Raw genomic sequence first — 22,332 nt, 5'->3', positions numbered from 1 at the left:
GAATGTAATGTGAACAGGAATGTAAAACTTCAATGCACAACGTTACAATGCTACTTAGCTATATGTCCGATCACAAAATCTGATAGATATTATGTTGTAGGGAAATCAAAAACATCACCCAATTGTGCATCTGAATATTTCTCAGTGCCGATTCAGCAAATCGTTAAATGTTGGATCCACTTTCCTAAAAACAAAAGCCAGCAAATGATGACATAATACGCACATGGCAAACATGTGATATAGACTAAGGTAATAATTGATTCCTCATAACAGATTTGTTTACATACATCGGATCTATAGGATATACATAATTATACAGTTTCATATAGTTCACCAAAATATGCCTAAAAGAGGGAGATTACAACTGTTAAGTAGGTCACGTTGTTCAAAATGTTAAAAAATGTCATAAAAATAGCTTCATTTGGAATCTCTTATATATACCGCAAAATATCGTTATTCTTGACATTGCTTTATCTGTAACACTTGCTTGTGTGAAGTCGAGTGGGTGTATAACACACTATTTTCTCTTAAGCCTTTAAAGATGTTGAAATACTGACACGTTGTAAAACTAATCTTTGGCAGTATGTGTGATGGTAATTTACGATGAAAGAGCGTAATTGAAGGTAACGTACATAAGATCGGGACTTACACCACACGAGACAGTGAATCCCTTAAGGGAAAGCCATTATTTTTCAATCATAAAAGGATGGATTCGGTCTTAAGGAGGATGACTCTCAGTACATCACTGCATGACATGTCATATAATTTGAACACCTACCTTAATCGCTCAGTTATTGGTGCATTTCATGATCATGCAATTCTACTACTAATCACTTACTAATGATGTCTCCGATGTGGCAACACACCTAATAATTTCCCAGTTATCGATAAATCAATGTCTATTTGGGTTATTCTGTTACATACATAGTGATATCGAAACTTATCTATATATGTCATATTGTGGTATTCTATTACATACGCAACGATCTCGCAGTTATCGACTTTTGCCATGTTATGTTACTCGAGTACTTACTTAATGACCTCCCAGTGATAGCACCCGTGAAGATCCGGGTTAGAATTGGTCTTTAGTAGCCCATGCTTGTAAAAAGCGACTAACGGGATCGGGTGGTCAGGCTCGCTGACACGTCATCGTATCCAAATTGCGTAGATCCATGCTCATGCTGTTGATCACTGGAGTGTCTGGTCCAGACTCTATTATTTACAGACCGCCCCTCCATCAGCAACTGAGGGAACTTCACAAAGAACAAGACAATATTCCGAGTCATTGCCGTTTTACTAGTGGATAGGTCTTTAAACAATAACACCTCACATTATCGACTAGAGAGTTCTTTGAAACGTTTAGCCGACTGCAATGGGAAAAGGATTCTGCGCGTTGAAATTTGCAAACAAAGGAATTAGAATTGTTTTAGGAACCAAAGAATGTCTAAAATACCCAGACATATATCTCCACTTAGAGAAACCACGCACACTCTCATGTTCCTTTTCAAGCACAATTGTTCAATTACAGGAACGTGTTGGACGTGGCAGATTATGATCTAAACTCAACTGTTTGTGGCTACCGAAGTTCATCAAAAATGCTTTCAAGAAGATGACATTACACTCTTACACCTAAAACATAGCCGCATGGGCTGATTTTAATATATTTCTAGAGTGTTCAGTCAAACAATGCCATGGTAACTGAACTGCTGTGCTTCGCTGTAATACGCTGGAAACCAAGGTTCGAATTATGTTTCGCTCCGATTATCATTCGTGGATAGTTTGTACCATACCCGTGCTCCAGTGCTTCACCAAAGCAGTAACCGTCTTACATCTGTATCATTTCGGGCACTCCTCCCATGTTAAGCTCGCTGGAATGGACTACTCTTTAGAGAGGGTAGGGTCAAGGTAATGGACATGAACATGAGAACTGACAATGCACTTGTCGGTGTCCATTGGCTTACGAACTCACTGGTGAACGCCCACATGCCGGGCCTCAGATAAGCCTGTGTCCTTCGAAATTCAATTCAGTTGATAAACACCGAGGATAACCAATCTGATCCTCATTAATGTTCATGGAATATGCGCATATAATTAACTATTAAGAATCATTGTTGTTATTCAAGTCACTATCTCCAGATATTGTTGCTGGGTCATTGAAATGTTCAGGTTTAACTCTGGTATCAACACGTCATATGGATGTTCATGTCACAGGAAATAATTTGCAAATGGACATGTACTTTACATAATATAGCTGTGCTGATTAAATGTGTTAAAATCAAATTTCATTAACGTATACAACCTGACGTAAACGCATTAGCGGATAACAGTCATGACCTTTACGATCCAAGAAATCTATTTTAAAGCAGATTAAAGATTGTATTGTAAAGATTACATGTTTAAAAAATAATACTAGTAATTCACATTAAATTCCCCTGAATGCAACAAGGGATTAATCTGCAATACACACGCCTGCTTCTCCTAATAATTCCTTTCCAGCATTTAAAGTTCGTGAATACAAACAGCCTCTGTCCAAGTTCTAAAATCGGATTACAGTCCTCGATGATAAAAATATCAATATTCAATTTGATTCTGGATAAAAATATTACAATCACATTCATCATTTCATTTCCAGGAATGAAGTTTTGAGAAAATTCTAATGATTTGAACAATTTGTAATACGACTGCATTTTCATGTAAACAACCACACACTGCAACTCATTACGGAGGCGCATGTAACTAGACTAGAATTAGAATGAAACTAGCGTTGTTGGTGTAGGTTCAGTTGAAATATTGTCCTGCCTTTGTAGTTACGACGAACTGATACATATAGATATCATATCTCCGCGACGCTGTGTTAGATTACCTTTGCAATGTACATGGGCATGAACTCACAAACGATGACATCTTCAGCCTGTATCTCCAATTCCGCAATTATCTGATATCCGTGCAGTTCATATGATCATTGCACTGGCATGTGCATAATTTTATGTATCTTCTATTTTTAAATTATTATAGATATCTTGTAGTTTGTATTCATAACCTCGATTCCCGTGAAGATCCGGGTTAGAATTGATCTTCAGTAACCCATGCTTATCGAAGGAGGCGACTAACGGGATCGGGTGATCAGGCTTGCTGACCTGGTTGACGCATGTCATCGTATCGGAATTGCGTAGAACGATGTTCATGCTGTTGATCATGAACTCGTCACTGTACCATCTTATATGTACACTTCATGATCTCGTCACTATATCATCTTACATGTACACTTCACGATCTCGTCACTATACCATCTTACATGTACACTTCACGATCTCGTCACTATACCATCTTACATGTACACTTCATGATCTCGTCACTATATCATCTTTCATGTACACTTCATGATCTCGTCACTATACCATCTTACATGTACACTTCATGATCTCGTCACTATATCATCTTTCATGTACACTTCATGATCTCGTCACTATACCATCTTATATGTACACTTCATGATCTCGTCACTATACCATCTTACATGTACACTTCACGATCTCGTCACTATACCATCTTACATGTACACTTCATGATCTCGTCACTATACCATCTTAAATGTACACTTCATGATCTCGTCACTATACCATCTTATATGTACACTTCATGATCTCGTCACTATATCATCTTTCATGTACACTTCATGATCTCGTCACTATACCATCTTACATGTACACTTCATGATCTCGTCACTATACCATCTTACATGTACACTTCATGATCTCGTCACTATATCATCTTTCATGTACACTTCATAACCTCGTCACTATACACCCGTAAAGATTCGGGTTAGAATTGGTATTCAACATTCCACGCTTGTCGTAAGAGGCGACTAAAGGGATTGGGTGGTCAGGCTCGTTGACTTGGTACACACATATCATCGTATCCCAATTGAGTAGATCGATGTTCATGTTGTTGATCACTGGATTGTCTAGTTCATTCTCTATTATTGACAGATCGCCACCATATAGCTGGAATATTGCTGTGTGGCGTAAAACTAAACTCACTCACTCACTTGTCACTATGCAATCTTACATGTATAGTGCCACCTTACGTGCACACTTCATAACCTCGTGATAAGCAGAGTATCAGTCAGCAATTGAGTGATGTTGTGATATGTAACCAACGTGGTCATTACATAGATGTCAGATTGTTGACAAAGATAATATGGGCGTTCTGTTAATCTGTACCGGTAAGCATCTGATGCTATAGCCTCCTTACATGCCTACACTCCGGCTTCTACGTCAGTGACTTGCATTGTTACACCATGTACAATCCGACTGGGCGTGAGATATGAACAGCCTCCACATTAACGGAAGCTTGTGACAATGTCTAACATACCAGGCCCATCCATTACTGTAGCAACACTTATAATCAGCGAGCAGTACAAAACACGGAAATAAATCTTACAACTATATTTAGAAGTGCTGTTGTGTTAAATGCGAACCAATCTGCAATTAGAGTGACCAGTTATACCTGGTGTCCATTCTGTCACCAGTAGTGGATACATGTAACTATGGCAACGCTATCGTAGCCATGGCATTGAAATATGGTATATAATTACCGTTATACTTTATTTGGGAAAAGCTATATTTCCGATAAAATTCTGATAAACCTAACCACCCCCTGCAAACTCTTGCCTCTCGCATTTAACCTTTCTTTTGTGAGAAATTGTGGTATTTTGATATGCATTGTGTGTATAATAATACCCGGTCGACGTCATGCGACGTCACGCGACTGCCGAGGCCCGTCTGTGGAGTGTGTCTTGTTTGTGATCGCTTTTAACTGCAGGGGCCCAGTGCCAAGGCTATTTGAAGAACTTTCAATCCGATAGTACGCCTACACGCCTATACACTTATCATCTGAATGCTTCTTTGTGTCAAATAACATTTTATTACCCGTATGGTGAAATATACCCAGTGTCATATATATCATATGTGGACATGTGCACATATCACTTTTGCCTAGCAACCATTGTTTCTGCATTTCGCCGTCTGTGACGTCATTAAACAATTGAACGTGACGTCAATAAAGAGGGACGTCACAGTTGCTTACCGTGTTTTCCTGCACAGAAATACATGAAGAAAATGGATGACAAAGAAATTATTACGCTCGTGCAAAATTATGTATTTCACACTCGTTCCATGTACATCGTATGACACACTTGCTCGTGTAATAATCTTTCTATATACTAGCTGAAACATAGCTGAATGTCATAGAATTCAGTCAGCTATGATAACGTTGTGTTATCACGTCCATTGCATACAAAGTTATATATATAAAGAGGGAAGGGACAGAAACACCTACTCACTGGTTGTAGTTTTATATTTTCCAGAAACAGAAACAGTTCCTGAAAACGTTAATCAGTTTCACGACAAAGAATTTTTAATATTAAATTGGCATAAGCACAAATATTTATGCATAACAAAGATGATAATGTGTTCAGGCGGCTCAACTGGCGACTGCACCTTCAGTCACCGCTAATTCCAAGTGCAGCCTAAAAACATCCTGTAAATGTAGCTGACTTAATCTTTGTTCAGCATGGTTCCTTGGAGATTACATGAGGTGGTGAATAATTGGAAGGAATACATTGTGTAATACAGGAACGTCTGACAACGCCGTTGGTTTTCGGTGCGGTTACCTCTGTTTTTGGTATAAACAGAAACATCGGCATAGACGTTCCTAGGTCTGGGCGACCTCATGTAACCTCAGCAGGCGAAGACAATGACCTGCTCCGTAGGATAAGGCGACAACTATTTAGCACCTGTTGGAAGGAGAACTGAATGTGTCACGGGAAAAATGCCCTGACATCATACTTTACATGATTCACAATGCTATGACGTCAAAAACCTGATGACGTCACTCTGCTATGACATCGCTGCACTGCAAGTCTAATGGCAGTACCGTGCTCAGAGATGTACTACATATTTCATTGAAAACTAATGAAGAGTGATTTTTTTTTGATAAATAGAATCTCAACCTCGTGTCTTCTGATATCAAATATATCAATACTCGTTGATATAAGCATAAAAAAATCCTATGCAAGCCTCGGATATCTGTAACTTTATCAACTAGTGGATATATATTTGATATCAAAAGACACTCAGGTGGGATTCTATGCATTGCAAAAATTATATTTGATACTTAATAAGGTGGGCTGCGTTATGTATCACTCGATATCCCTTTTAACGTATTACAGTTTACAAAAAACAATACAACATACGCTTGGCCACAAAGCTTCAGCTTGACGTTGTTAAAGTAATTCATCAGTCATCTTGGGAACTTCGTGCACTCAGCGGTGTTATGGAACACCTTAACAACAATGTAAAATAATTCGGCTAAGAGCTGTGATGTAATACATCAAAAAACTATTTCATCAAACCACAAGAACTGCCAATGATGCAGTCATTTCATACAGCTTTCTCTCGCTATATAATAAACAGATTACACTGAAACCTTTGAAGAAGACGTCTTATTTTATTAAACGCATTACCAGCGAAATACGCTTCTATTTCAGCTTGGTTTAGCTTTTTCGATTTAATTGTTGTATCTAATAACTCTATACACATAGATACATCGTATTTCTTGTGCTTCCTGCATGATAATACTGGGTTACTTTAGATATCTATAAGTTGCTTGCATTGCCTAATCCGGTGATCGTTGTGTAGTAGTGTTTCCCATTAACGTCCCACACAAGGTCATTCATCGTCTTGACGGTAGCTCTATTGTGGGTGTCTAGCTGCAACCATTGTGGCGTTAAGAATACCATGCTGTTGCCATGGCAAAACACTACCAGTGAAATACAAACCTACCAATACGTATCATGGTTAATTTGATTAATAGTGGTGAACTGGGTGTGACAATCATATAAATGCAACGATCCGAGGTTCGATTATTTACTGGGCGCTGTGATACATATCAAACTACGTTTACGTCGAACCTCCTAAACCAAAGCTCCGAATCGCTTACAAAAAATCACACAGATGCACATCGAGGTGAAGATATTCCCCTTAAAAATCTCTAGGCTCTAGGCCCAATAGCAAAGGGGAGATAATTCACAATTAATTCCAAAATTTCAAAGTTTGACAGAAAATATCTTAAGAACTAATTGTTCCAACACTTCCAAATCTCTTGTACAGATGCACAAATGAATTCCCAACAATTTTGCCTGACGGGTCAAGTACGATTTGGCAGTTATTTTTGTTTTCAGTTTTTGGCCATGTTTTTCAGCAGTTTTCTCAGTATTTTGCTCCCAAAATGTGCTGAGCTCGAACCATCAGCTCTAGACATTACAGAACACAAATGGTTTTGACCGTAGACCGAAGAACAACGGATATACCGCCTTTTACAGAGGGAACTATTTCTTCTCCAGAACTTCTTAAGAAGGTACCTGACCCCCGCGACCCCGGCTGTATTTGGAAGATCCGCTAACCTGTTAAAAACGTGTTCTGGCTCCGTTTTGGACGATGATTTCTAGCCCTCAAATACAATTCAAACTTCCGTAACTCTCACACCAATAGTCTACTTTCGTCCAAAATGTACCTGTACAAGTGGGCTATTAGTGTCGATTATAACTACTGATTGCAGTGATGTATCTCCAAAGACAACAGAGGGACAAGTGAAATTATATTTTCCACACTTTAGTTGCTATCTTCATCGGTTCTCTAGAGAACACAATGAAAGTTAGCCGTATGTATCTCAAACGTTAGCTGATCGGTTTCTGTTCTACGGTTCATGTGAAAAGTATCACCGTTTGGTACATGTCTTCTTTATGATTGTTAGAGGTAATTAAGATAGATGTTTGAACAAAGGGTTCTTCTGTTTTGAGATTCATGATACCCAAGCGATATTTTTTATATCTAAGAAAAAAGGTTTTGTGATGAATTTATCGAAACTTAAAGACCTTCCAGTACTTCCAGTCGAAGAACATTCGACTAGCAATGGAATGATTCATATTAACTAAAACTATTACTACTTTCATCAGTTATGTGACAGACACAATAGGCTAGATAGAACTAAAGCCAAGGAGGCTACATCGGTGCTTGCAACTATATTTTATAAATATTGTTTATAAACCGTTCTTTTTTGTAAAATATGTTTATTTCAGAGACAAGATGTTACTCTATTTCAATTGTTAAGCGCAGATTTGATTTGGTTTAGTCCGGCAGTTTTCAGTTTTCCTTCCGGCAAAATGTCAAACGTGTCCGGTTACTGTTGACGGGAAGCCATAGGTTCTAGCTGTCGTTGGTAGTTTTTCTGTATGACCTCAAACATCTTATGATTTTGCACAGATGCGGTTTGGAGCCGTCCAGATACGGTTCTGTTACGGTACAGTTAAAGTTCTGTTACGGTACAGTTAGGGTTCTGTTGTAGTACAGTTAGGGTTCTGTTGCAGTACAGTTAGGGTTCTGTTGCAGTACAGTTAGGGTTCTGTTGCAGTACAGTTAGGGTTCTGTTGTAGTACAGTTAGGGTTCTGTTGTAGTACAGTTAGAATTCTGTAACGGTACAGTTAGGGTTCTGTTGATAGATACATATCAAACTACGTTTACGTCGAACCGATGGATATTACGAACTTTCTGGGTATTTTTTTAAAGTCCTGTCCTAACTGAACGTTAAAATGTTCCTTATATGAGGCAGCTGACAGTTCTGGAGGTGCAAGCGTCATGTTACCAGCAGGATTTTCAGGAAGTGCCGCACTGTATTTCACTTTGTCAGTGGTAGCTTGATAGCGATGAAATTGTGACTTTAACAGAAATTCCAATCACCTTATCATGTGGTGGCACGGTCGGAACGATCATTTCAATGTGTTGCCACGGCCACAATGTTAATCGGATTTTAGCCATACTGAACGTTTGGGATGGTCTTTTTGGCCACCGTTCATAAGACGTGCACTTTCGCAAATAAACTGCCAACAGCACCAACTGGTTCAATCTGACGAAACATTCCAGTCAGGGTGCAATACTTTGAGTCAAACACACACAACCTACTTAACGTTTGGATGTAGGTCAAATCAGACTTGCCTTGTTCATCGTGATATGCCTGGGGTAGCCTTGTGGTCAAAGCGTTCGCTCGTTCACGCCAAAGACCAGGGTTCGATTCCTCACATGGGTACAATGTCCATTCCTGGTGTCCCCACCTTGATATTGCTGGAACATTGCTAAAAGCGGCGTAAAACCATACTCAATCACTCACTCACTGGTGATATGCCACCACATGGAGCATGGCTTTGTTGGCTCGTCATGTGGTCTATTGTTGTCACTCATAATTAAAACGGGGTGTACCAGTACCACTATCTGTGATTCACTTTATCGACTGGTATGTTATGTAGAATAAACTGTGGTAAAAGTCTAAGTGTGAATACTGTCCTGTATGGATGTGTATATACAAATGTGGGCTTCACGTTGAAAACACGTCCAAAATGGATTGTCGCGCACACAATATTAGAAGTAATGAGATATGAGGAGAAAACACCTGCGCTCTGGTCAAACTGAAGCAATCACAGCCATTGCAATCCAACCGATAACGTTATTCAGGTGATCTGACGAGTTGTAGGCTTATAGCCATGTGGCCACATCATTCTGAGGTCATTAAACATTTCTGTCCACTGGGACCACCCGTTGGTCAAGGATTATCTCCAAGCAGTGTCTGGCTTCAGTCGGCTGAGACTAGGTCGCGAGAACAGGACGTTTCCCGACGTTATTGCTACATAATGACCAGAGGCGGGCAGATTCTTGTTTATTCCATGTAGACCTACAGGTGGTGTCAAGGGCACCTGATCCTGTCATTCTTAAAGTCATATCGCACCAGCAGTATTATTGGAGTACTCAGTGTTCCTTTCAGACACACTCATGTTCCTTGTAATTGTTAGTAGAGAAACTGAGATGTACAGACTTTCTTATAGCCATCAATATATGCCTGGAAGATGGATCTATCTTTATCTAATGTCAACTAATCAGATTGTACGCGTCAAAGATGACATATATCAAATCTCCTTACAAACAAGACAGTTCCCATAACCCATAAATGACGGTTCTAGATTTCCTTTTTTACAATTATAGGTATTTTAGAATTGCATAATGCACAAAAAAACTGATCAATCAAACAGACAAATTGCTCAGACAGGTCCATATATCTGTATACATGATATTTATACCAGGGAAACACACTTGGCTAATGATCTCTGCTTCTCTAACATCAATGCTCTATTTTCATTGTTTGTATAACTATTGGGCTCAGCGTATCCAGAGTGTCTTAGTTTAACGAAAGAGCTCATAATCCACCCCCAATAATAGGATACACATATGACAATATGTGTTTCATGCTTGAAGATATTGCGTTAATGACGGTCAAATGCGAAGGGGCGTTGTCCACTAGCAGTATAGTAAACATTAATGCCTTAAGTTGCTACATGTACAGTGGGAACGGTGACGTTAGTTAAAGTACTTGATCGTCACACCATAGAACCAGATTCGATTCCCTACATGGGTACATTGTATGAGGCTATTTTCATGTGTACACCTTGATATTGTTGTTATATTGCTAAATGCGGCCTATACATCATCTGGCAATGTGATATATTGTTCAACAAATTTCTAATGGTGTTATATTGCGTTAAGACTCGGTAGGACAGCAGAATCGTTAACAATAATCAGTTGTCAGGAATATGTCACGAGCTAATATAATCAGTATTGCATAAAGGATGAGGACAATTTTATGGATATACAACTTTTTTATTCTGTATAGGCAACGTTTCGACATAGATCCTAATGTCGTTGTCAAGCAAGAAGTTATATGTCAATAAAATTGCCCCCCATTCTTCTAGAATGCCAATCAAAGAAGTATTGTATAAGATACAATGCTTTGATCTGTTATAGTCAAGTGTAATTTGGAATCTCCACGAACAGCTACAGACTAATCCATCGTGGTATGGATCATACATATGTATGTATACATCAGCGGGCATGCCTCTATCATGTGATATAAATAAAATAGTGATTGTGTGGAGATCATGCTTACACCCTGGATATCCAGCCTGGGCCTATTTCATAAACATAATTACAGTAGCTGTTAGGTGAATGTTATTAACACTGACTTTATTTCTATAGCCATTACTATTATAACACATAATGCCGTTGAATTTTGTAATGGCGTTCTGTTGTGTATTGTCATTGTACCTACCTTGTAGTAATTTCTTTTGGCTTCTCGATACCTGAATGATGGTTATTATTTAGGTCTTTGGTTTGCCTTGTCTTGGTCGATACAGACACCAGAATATTTCCTGGAAGGTATTATTAACGTGCATTCAGTAAGCCAGACAAACTATGCCGCTGTCACTGAATGGAGCACCTTTGATTTGGCCAGCAGTATCTCCATACCACCTGCCCATTACCTAGGACTCGCCCATACAGCAGAATGTGTGTCGGCAGGGTTCTATTTCCTCTAGCATAATTCTAGTCACCCAAGTATTTCAGGTCAGCTTCATTAAGTGCCTTAACTTGATAATGCGGCTATCACTGGCGAATTGTGACACGTGAAGAAAGGGGACAGAAGGAACCGATCATGTCAACACAGAAACAATGGATACACCTTCAAACCCTGCCAGTTGCATCAAAATTCCGCGTAAAATACAACTCTTTATAGTATAGAAAATATATCAATGTACACATATATATCAGATCATCCTAAAAAGAAGAAAAGAAGTATCAATCTTAGATTAGTATATTCCTTGTTATGCACGAGAAACGTAAATTTGATGCTTTTTACCATAATTCTATGCATTTTGTTCTGGGTGGTTATATTATTCTATCGTTAGCTTTCAAAGTGTCAATTGACGACTGCAGTTTGTCCTTAAGTTGATTGTTAATAAGTATGGCGTTAAGCCCGTATTTTACAATTAGGATAATTTTACTAGTCCAGTTTTTGTTTGATGGGTATGTTTTATTGAGTCGTTAGACAGCAGCTTGTTAACTGATTTAGGATATAATTTTATTGACCAAACCGAAAATGGAAACCTACAGCATCAAACAGAAAGTGCCTTCGTGAATGACACATCTTTGTAGACATACAGACGCCATTTCGGGGTAGATATGTATAATTTCAGTGTCCTCTCTTTCCACTTCCGTTGGTATGTCACATCGCTACTCCTTACCTGAACATTACGTGCTAACCTTCACCAAATTGAAAGATAAAGTCTTCGTTACCCCAGACAAAATGCAAAAGCCATTCCTCTTTACCAGATTAGATTTCCTGTTTGGACAGCCCATAATTGTTCAGGTTACGTCATTACAGCTATGTCATTACGACACCAGACAACAGAACCAGCCGGCGAGGTGCGACCTGTCTGGACCTGTATAATTGGCTGTGACAGGTCCTGGTAGTGACACAGACCTGAACGAAACAACCTCCAGACATCAGACGGTGGAGGTTACAGTGAACTTTGAATGCCGGCAAACTGAGTGCATGATTCAGACCAATGACCGCACGGCTAATGACCTTTACATAGCTGGGTTGGAAAACACCATACATAACCATTATGTTCATTGATTAATGTGTCCTATATATAGAATGGTAAAGAAACATTCCCGCACGGATTAATCGTTGACAAACTGTGAAAATAGATGTGCATGTTTATTTTACATGTCGCTTTAGGCACACTACATCGCGTTGTACACTTCACGAGATAATTAGGTTTTTCAGTGGAAGTGATGGCAATCGAAATAGGCATCTATTCATTAACAACATTGGTAACTAATATTGATATTAACTGTTGAATACTGACAGTGAAGTATGCGTCCAGGTAAATGTCCTGTATATCATCCCATTAGGATTCGAGCAAGCAAGGGTTAAACAACTATTCTGTATCTGACAGTGAAGTATGCGTCCAGTAAATGTCCTGTATATCATCCCATTAGGGATCGAGCAAGCAAGGGTTAAACAATTTTACTGTATCTGACAGTGAAGTATGCGTCCAGTAAATGTCCTGTATATCATCCCATTAGGGATCGAGCAAGCAAGGGTCAAACAACTATACTGTATCTGACAGTGAAGTATGCGTCCAGTAAATGTCCTGTATATCATCCCATTAGGGATCGAGCAAGCAAGGGTTAAACAACTTTACTGTATCTGACAGTGAAGTATGCGTCCAGTAAATGTCCTGTATATCATCCCATTAGGGATCGAACAAGCAAGGGTTAAACAACTTTACTGTATCTGACAGTGAAGTATGCGTCCAGTAAATGTCCTGTATATCATCCCCATTAGGGGATCGATGCGCAGTAAAGCAAGGGGGTTAAACAACTTTACTGTATCTGACAGTGAAGTATGCGTCCAGTAAATGTCCTGTATATCATCCCATTAGGGATCGAGCAAGCAAGGGTTAAACAACTTTACTGTATCTGACAGTGAAGTATGCGTCCAGTAAATGTCCTGTATATCATCCCATTAGGGATCGAACAAGCAAGGGTTAAACAACTTTACTGTATCTGACAGTGAAGTATGCGTCCAGTAAATGTCCTGTATATCATCCCATTAGGGATCGAGCAAGCAAGGGTAAACAAACAATCTTTACTGTATCTGACAGTGAAGTATGCGTCCAGTAAATGTCCTGTATATCATCCCATTAGGGATCGAGCAAAGCAAGGGTTAAACAACTTTACTGTATCTGACAGTGAAGTATTAGGGATCGCAAGCAAGGGTTAAAAACTTTACTGTATCTGACAGTGAAGTATGCGTCCAGTAAATGTCCTGTATATCATCCCATTAGGGATCGAGCAAGCAAGGGTTAAACAACTTTACTGTATCTGACAGTGAAGTATGCGTCAAGTAAATGTCCTGTATATCATCCCATTATCTGACAGTGATCTGACAGTGAAGTATGCGTCCAGTAAATGTCCTGTATATCATCCCATTAGGGATCGAGCAAGCAAGGGTCAAACAACTTTACTGTATCTGACAGTGAAGTATGCGTCCAGTAAATGTCCTGTATATCATCCCATTAGGGATCGAGCAAGCAAGGGTTAAACAACTTTACTGAATCTGACAGTGAAGTATGCGTCCAGTAAATGTCCTGTATATCATCCCATTAGGGATCGAGCAAAATGTCTTTACTGTATCTGACATCAGTAAATGTCCTGTATATCATCCCATTAGGGATCAAGCAAGGGTTAAAGCAGTGAAGTATGGGTAAAATACAACAAGCAAAGGGTTTTACTGTATCTGACAGTGAAGTATGCGTCCAGTAAATGTCCTGTATATCATCCCATTAGGGATCGAGCAAGCAAGGGTTAAACAACTTTACTGTATCTGACAGTGAAGTATGCGTCCAGTAAATGTCCTGTATATCATCCCATTAGGGATCGAGCAAGCAAGGGTCAAACAACTTTACTGTATCTGACAGTGAAGTATGCGTCCAGTAAATGTCCTGTATATCATCCCATTAGGGATCGAACAAGCAAGGGTTAAACACCTTTTCTGTATCTGACAGTGAAGTGTGCGTCCAGTAAATGTCCTGTATATCATCCCATTAGGGATCGAGCAAGCAAGGGTCAAACAACTTTACTGAATCTGACAGTGAAGTATGTGTCCAGTAAATGTCCTGTATATCATCCCAATAAGGATTCGAGCAAGGAAAGGTTAAAAAGCTTACTGTATCTAGTACGCTTATTAACATGTGACTGTCACCCGTCTCTCCTTGCATGTGTCTTATCTCGTTTGCCTTCCTTACTTACGATATCTTATCAGTATGTGCAGATAATCTCTTCATGCTTTAACGAAAAGCCATGTTATCAGTAATATTAAGATAGGTCTCATGTTATATATAAATGGTACAGCTATAAATCTTACATAAAGTAAATGTGTATTCTCAGCCTCAATGTGGGCCAACACATTTAAGTCTATAAAGTGATTTTTCAATGTCCTTCTTGCCCACGGAAATTCGAAATTCGTCTTTATTTTCTCCCACGCAAGACATAAAACTAGTAATTTCTGCTTCGACAATTCTAGTAATAAAGGGTCTCTCAAAGAGACAATACGACCTACACATGAATACCCTATTTAATGATTCTCATCTATCCTCGAAGCGTCAACATTATGTCAAAATGAACAACGTGATTAGTTTGTTCCAATATGATCTATTAGTATTATTTGTCATTGTAAAGGAGACAGGGAATGTTTGGGTGTGGGTGAGGATTAGTGTCAGGCCTCCAGTAGGGTGGGGAAATGTAGGGTGCGCGTGGCGATGAGGGTAGCGATGGCTGCAGATGAGGCTGATGTGCAAGTGGGTGATAATTTGACCGAAAATTTAAGAGAAAAACGTTCAAAGGAATTGTACATTATGTACAGCCAACACATTTTACGTGTGTTGAGGAAATTGCAATAGATTTGTTTTGAAGGAAGTCGCATCGCCTTCTCTGGAAGTTAATACATACAGTACAACCAGAAATTATTGACAATTTAAGATTGTATTTAAAAAAAATAAATCAATTATTACTCACGTATTAAATGTGAATATTAGCAGAACATAACTCCAGATTCAAAGACAGGTGAACAGTTAGTATTTCGTCAAGTCACCATGGGCAGCAATGCAGGCTTCAATGCGGCGGGGCATACTACTGATCAAAGAAGTTAGAAAGTCGTGGTCCATGCTGTCCCAATATCGGACCACCTCTTCTTTCATTTCAGCAATATCTGTCAGATTTTTCTTATTGACACTTTCCTTCATAAGTCCCCAAACATTTTCTATTGGATTGAGGTCAGGGCTATAGCTTGGCCAGCCAATCTAATAATGTCATATTTTGGGTCCGAAACCAGGCCTGTGAATGCTTTGAACGATGTTTTGGGTCGTTGTCCTGCTGGAAAATCAAAAAACTTCCATAGAACACGAGAGCAGATGGAAATAAACGTTCCTCGAGAATATCTGTGTACCGCTCACTGTTCATATTCCCTTCAAATACACAAAGGGGCGTTGCCCCTAACACAGATATGCCACCCCACACGTTAAATTTCGGACTCAGTTCAGCTCAGTTCTAATTGTCTCCTTACAGACAGCCACAGTTCCTCTATCAATCATATCCAGCCTTAAGTTTTCTAAACTCCTTCGTTTGTTTTTAGAAACAAGAATACCAAGCCGCCTCCTGTCACCGACAGTCCAATATCCTGGGCCTACCTGCGCCTCCCTGGTGCTCAATGCCATATTCAATTGCAATATTTTTCAAAACACGATAAACAGTGGACAAAGGGATGCCTGTTCTACTTGAAATCACTTTAGCTGATCTGATGTCCTTGTTATAATACTGTAAAATCAACTTCCTCTTCTCTAAATCATCCATACTGAGGATCACTGAAAATGTCGTCTGCTAGCAAGTAAACAAAGGGGGATAACTCTTCACAAACTACTGAAAAACGATTAACGGAGTTGTCTCTCTTGAATGAAACCAAGCACTTGATAGCTGGTCAAGGTTGTTTATACTAGAAATCCAATTAAACATATTCCTAAAATTCTCAATAATTTCTGGTCATACTATAGTTCACACGTGACGCACCAGCTTGGTCATGTGTTTGGAAGTCTTTTTCCCAGGGGAATTCTTCATAATAGATGGTCATTCTCGGTGACGTGGTTCACGGCGTATCATCCTACCACTACGGCGTGGGAGGTTGAACACAAACAACAAACAAATGGTAGCCGTTTGACATAAGTCAGGCGTATCTGTGTTCGACAATCGCCACGCTGAGCAGAACAGAACAGAACAGAAAACGTTTATTTATACAGACGTGAGCTTACAGAGCCCCTCGTCAACGTTACAAAATAACGTGGTCACCGAGATTAAAGACATTGACTGGGGTGACATGCATGCCACCTTAATTATTTTAAAAAAGCTAGTCACATTGTTGTGGGTGAAACACTTCTTCCTCTGAAGATGTTAAACGTATTTAGTGAATCCTATCAAGTGATCTTCAGAATACATAGACACTTCCGTGATGACGCAGCTAGCATTAGTATAAGAAAACATTGGACTAAAACATACAAGTTTATTTCAAGGCATCCAGTATTTCTTTCATCGACTTGGACGTCATCTGATTATCATGGCAAGAACGGTTCTTTGATAACCACATGAAGCTGACAATACATTTATGAGATCAAACGTTGATTAAGACGCCTGTTTATAGCCTTCAAAGCAACTGTGTTTGTTATTTTCTTCCGTACCCAGACGAAGAAGCAATACAATGAGGTGGAATAATCCGATATATCCAAATACAGAACAAGTTACACTTAAGAACAATACAAATTGGCTTCACGCACGTACGTTCTTATTGTGACGTTACCGCACATAGGTCATGGCCACCAAGCAAACATCTGTGAGAGTTGTATCAACTCAAGGTCGTTCTGAGACCTTGATCCGTATTCCCGGCACTACTTGGTATGCCTAGTTGCTTAGGTTTTAACATTCGCGATGATTAGGGGGACGGTGGGGGGTGCTGTGAACGACCACTTCTCCAACCACGATATAATACAAAAACACCACAAAATATCTTTATTACAAGCTAAAAAGATACCTATATCGATGCGTGAGAATGATATATTTCGAGAAAGACAGAACGCCAACGACACCAGACGTCACAGAGCAACAGCCTCGTTGCTTCCATCATTCTTACAGAAACTCTACCGCATGACACGCCGAATACAGTTTGAGCATTCCATATTGGTCGCTCTTTATCATTTATTAAAGCTTTGAGCTATTGAAATAGACTCTGAATGGCTGTTTGTTAGGGATTAAGTTGTCCTCGAAGTATCCAGTTAATTATGGGTGTCCGCTCTCCGTGTCACAACTGTGTCAGTGATCAAACACGTTTTTTGTTCTTGATTGACAATATTGACCACCGACGATCGCCGTTAGCATCATGCGTCAGCACCATCGGTACAGGTGTTCCACAGTCTTACCACCAGAGGTGCATTAACAATAGCTAAGACTAACTTTATGTATTGGCAGTTGATAAAATCGAAACGAATAACGATGCCATTTATCGTATTATTGTAGTCGCCATCGACTGCGAATACTTCATGTATACCATCACTTTCAAGCTGAATCTAACAACGATCAATACCTCACTTGTGTGGGTCAAAATTGTTGAATCTTAAATGTCTGGTAGCAAGCGGTATTTGAGAAGGGGATAGTCAATCCCTGAAGACATTGTGATAAGCCTGTAACATATACGTGGGATCATGCCCAGATTGACCTTTCCTTTTCTTTGTTGTGGTGATAAGGAAAGTCTAGACCATTGAATTCACAACACACTGCTGTGATCCCTGTATATCAGCCTGCTCGGGTGTTAGTTGAGCTTAGTGAAGGCAGCCTTCCTTTTTTAGTCACCTATGCACACTTTCTGGCCATCCTATTCTAGTTCTAGTTCTGAGGTTCAGGACGATATATATTACCTATGACAAAATAGCTGTTGATCACTTTTAAGGATGTGTAGCCCTGTTTACCATTGAAGCTGTTGACGTCACTGACAACTCATATTCACTTACTGTGTTCCAACTGTTACACAAACATTCTCTGTTTCTGAGTCGTTCATTATCGGACAGTAACAGTGTTAAATACCTAACGAGAAACAATAAGAGAGTGAACGAGTTTAGTTGCAGCACTCCAGCTACATGGCGGCGGTCTGCAAATAATCGAGTCTGGACTAGACAATCCAGTGATCAACAGGATGAACATGAGCATCGATCTACGCAACCGGGATGCGATGACATGTGTCAACCAAGTCAGCGAGCCTGGCCACTCGATCTCGTTAGTCGCCTCTTACGACAAGCATGGGTTCCTGAAGATCCACCGCCTCCGTGGTGTAGTGGATAGAGCGTCCGCCCGGAGAGTGGAAGGTCGTGAGTTCGAACCCCGACCGCGTCATACCAAAAGACGTTAAAATATGGTACTTGTTGGTCCCTGCCTGGCGTTCGACATTACTGGGTACAACAAGGACTGATCGGCTCGGAGACAGTACAATGTGTCTGAGTGGGGTAGCACTATAAAACCAGCTTAAGTCTGGGTTAGTACAAGCAGCCGCACATACACATACACACGCATGCACGTCGTTATATGAGCGAAATATTCTCAAGTACGACGTAAACTCAATTTCACCTCACCTCACCTCCTGAAGATTAATTCTAACCCGGATCTTCACGGGTCTCACAAGAAGCAAAGTGTGTTGATATCAGAGTAAGTATGCTTAACTTCAACCGTAACCGTGAAACTGATCAACAACAAATGACATCCCTAAACGTTAGGGAAACATACATCGATTGGCGAGACGTCATGTAAATGATGCACTGCAACCTAGTGGCAAATGTTAGAAAACGTGAGGATAAAGCAAACAACTTGACGGTATGAGTTTGTTGTCCGGTCAACGCTACAAAACAAAATTATACAGGACCCTCTAGGTTGAAGGTTGGCTATTTTCCACGGACTTTGGTTGAATTGAATACACAATTCCATTTAGAAAATGGTACAATGTAACGTGTGGTTTATTTGGGATAACACTTTCTCAGCACAGTACCGATTCTGGAACTTTTGTTAGGTTGAGTCCCATCCGGGATTCGAATTGGTTGAATTTTTTGCATGAGGCATTATGTTCGGGGGGGCGGATTTCCCCAGACACTGAAATGATGGACTGTGTGACATATAAGAGACAATTCGCGGGATGTAGGCGGGTTTCTCGTGTTGTGGAAATGGTGCTTTCTTACATTGATGTGAGTTGATGTTTAGAACGTGTAGCGAGGCATTGCCTAACATAGCTGCGATTTTGGTAAGATCATACGATTAATTTACCTGCCATGGCAGCGATATTTGACAGTCGTCAGGCGGGTGTTCCCCTACATTGTAGCGGTGTTGGGAAGATGTTAGGCGAGCTATATTTGGTGTTGGGAAGATGTTAGGCGGGTGTTCCCCTACATTGTAGCAGTGTTGGGAAGATGTTAGGCGAGCTATATTTGGTGTTGGGAAGATGTTAGGCGGGTGTTCCCCTACATTGCAGCGGTGTTGGGATGGTGTTAGGCGGGTATTCCCCTACATTGTAGCGGAGTTGGGAAGATGTTAGGCGGGTATTCCCCTACGTTGTAGCAGTGTTGGGAAGACGTTAGGCGGGTATTCCCCTACATTGTAGCGGAGTTGGGAAGATGTTAGGCGGGTATTTTGTTTGAGTGGCATTTTAGAAGTTGAGACGTACAATATATAACAAGTTTTATGGATAACAACTTCTTTATTTTCGTGAGTGCGACGTATTCCCATACATTGTAGCGGTGTTGGGAAGACGTTAGGCGAGTATTCCCCTACATTGTAGCGGTGTTGGGAAGACGTTAGGCGAGTATTCCCCTACATTGAAGCGGGGTTGGGATGATGTTAGGCGGGTATTCCCCTACATTGTAGCGGTGTTGGGAAGATGTTTGGCGGGTGTTCCCCTACATTTTAGCGGGGTTTGGAAGATGTTAGGCGAGTATTCCCCTACATTGTAGCGGTGTTGGGAAGACGTTTGGCGGGTGTTCCCCTACATTGAAGCGGTGTTGGGAAGATGTTGGGCGTGTGTTCCCCTACATTGTAGCGGTGTTGGGAAGATGTTAGACGGGTGTTCCCCTACATTGTAGCGGTGTTGGGAAGATGTTAGACGGGTGTTCCCCTACATTGTAGCGGTGTTGGGAAGATGTTAGGCGTGTGTTCCCCTACATTGTAGCGGTGTTGGGAAGATGATGAGATTTATTTCCCTAACATGCATATGCCAGGCAGTTATTACTTAACATGGCAGCTATGTTGGGAATGTGTGAGGCGGGTTTTCCCCTGTCATCGCAGCGGGTGTGGACGGTGTTTAGAGGTATATACCTATTATAGTAATATGGCAGCGATGTTTGACAGTCGTTAGGCGGGTATCGTTTTATATGGCAGCGATGTTTGGAAGGTGTTAGGTGGTAGTTACCTAACATGGCATCGATATTTGACAGTCACGGGTATTCCCCTACATTGCTTCTAACGGTCGATGTTCATGACTTTGTTCTAAGCTACGATCAATTTAATGGGTGATCAGACCGAGTATTTCCTATTGTGTGTTATCATATCCTGGTGATCATGGGAATCTCCAAAATACACAATATGTATGAAACCCTACGGGTTTCTGAAAGCTTCTGTAAATATTATTAAGCTCAAGTCCGACACGTGTCCTCATACCCTCGGTAGAGTACATACAGTTCCCTACACAACATGGGTGTGGTTCTGCCACATGAGTAGTACTGGAAATATAATTATCCCTCTTCCCTTGCCTGTAGGTATCTACGTGATTCCGAGGTGCAAAACAGACTGCGGCAAAGTACATGTTGTTTTAAAGGAACAGCGCCGTGTCAGTATAACACTAAAGCTACGTATAAGCATGCTTCTGTCCACGTGCATACTCTTACTATCGGCTTCCAAGGTGCACAACACAATCCTCTTTTGTTTGAACGTTTATTCGCGCTGGACAAAAGTTGCACGAAAGGAATATTTTAAGTTGTTAATATGCTTGTCATGAATAACATTCATTTTCAATGTACAGCCTATGTAGCCGTCTTGTTTGTTATGCTTTGGTCGGTTTAAAAACACCATAAGACAGACATTCATCACTTTAAAACAGTTTGGACTCAGAACTAATGGTAGTTTATAGAATTTATGATATTCAAGGAACGATTAGACATTTCACCTGTAACCTTTTATGGAAGAACCCTAATTCCTTAACATTTTACATTAGTGATTAACTACCTTTTGCTCTAAGAGTGCCATCTGGCACAGGTGACATATGCTTGTCTTGACAGTTTTCAAAAGTGAACAGACTGAGCAGTGATTATTCCCAAGGCAAGAAACTAGAGAAAAGCTTTCCAAGGGAAAATGTCAGCTGAAGTGCACTACTTGTCTGTTGCGTTATTAAATAAAGCAAACCGATCTGACATATAGTCACATCTGACATGTAGTCACATCTGACATTTAGGCAATGTGTTTTTCATTTTACGTTGTGGCAATGTTCAATAAATTCTTATTATGAAAAAAAGAAAAAAAAGATGAATTCAGTTGAAGACAGGACCATTTGTAAATATAGCCATGATTATATCTGACCATCTGCACTGTACTGTTGTCGACAATCGAAATCATTAACGGTGGTGTGTCACGATGCATCCGTGTCACTATGGTTAACACCAGTGGCAATCCGGGTTAGAGTTGATCTTCAGTAACCCATAATTGTCATAGGAGGCGAATGACGGGATTGGGTGGTCACCCTCATTGTCTTGGTTA

At 40.2% G+C, this 22,332-nt stretch overlaps 1 long non-coding RNA gene across 1 annotated transcript; it reads right to left on the bottom strand.

Moving 5' to 3' along the window:
• Positions 1-2,135: 2,135 nt before the first annotated feature.
• Positions 2,136-21,947, bottom strand: LOC124263057. The gene is made up of 3 exons (XR_006894764.1): positions 21,873-21,947; positions 4,096-4,103; positions 2,136-2,145 (listed from the first exon to the last, which is right to left on the bottom strand). It is a non-coding gene; the product is annotated as an uncharacterized LOC124263057 (long non-coding RNA).
• Positions 21,948-22,332: the final 385 nt, after the last annotated feature.

Source organism: Haliotis rubra, unplaced genomic scaffold (assembly GCF_003918875.1).
Source record: "Haliotis rubra isolate DU_JTF1 unplaced genomic scaffold, ASM391887v1 Scf12, whole genome shotgun sequence".
Classification (NCBI taxonomy): domain Eukaryota; kingdom Metazoa; phylum Mollusca; class Gastropoda; order Lepetellida; family Haliotidae; genus Haliotis; species Haliotis rubra.
Note: the sequence above shows the minus strand (reverse complement) of the source record. Positions and strands in the feature narration are given on the sequence as shown.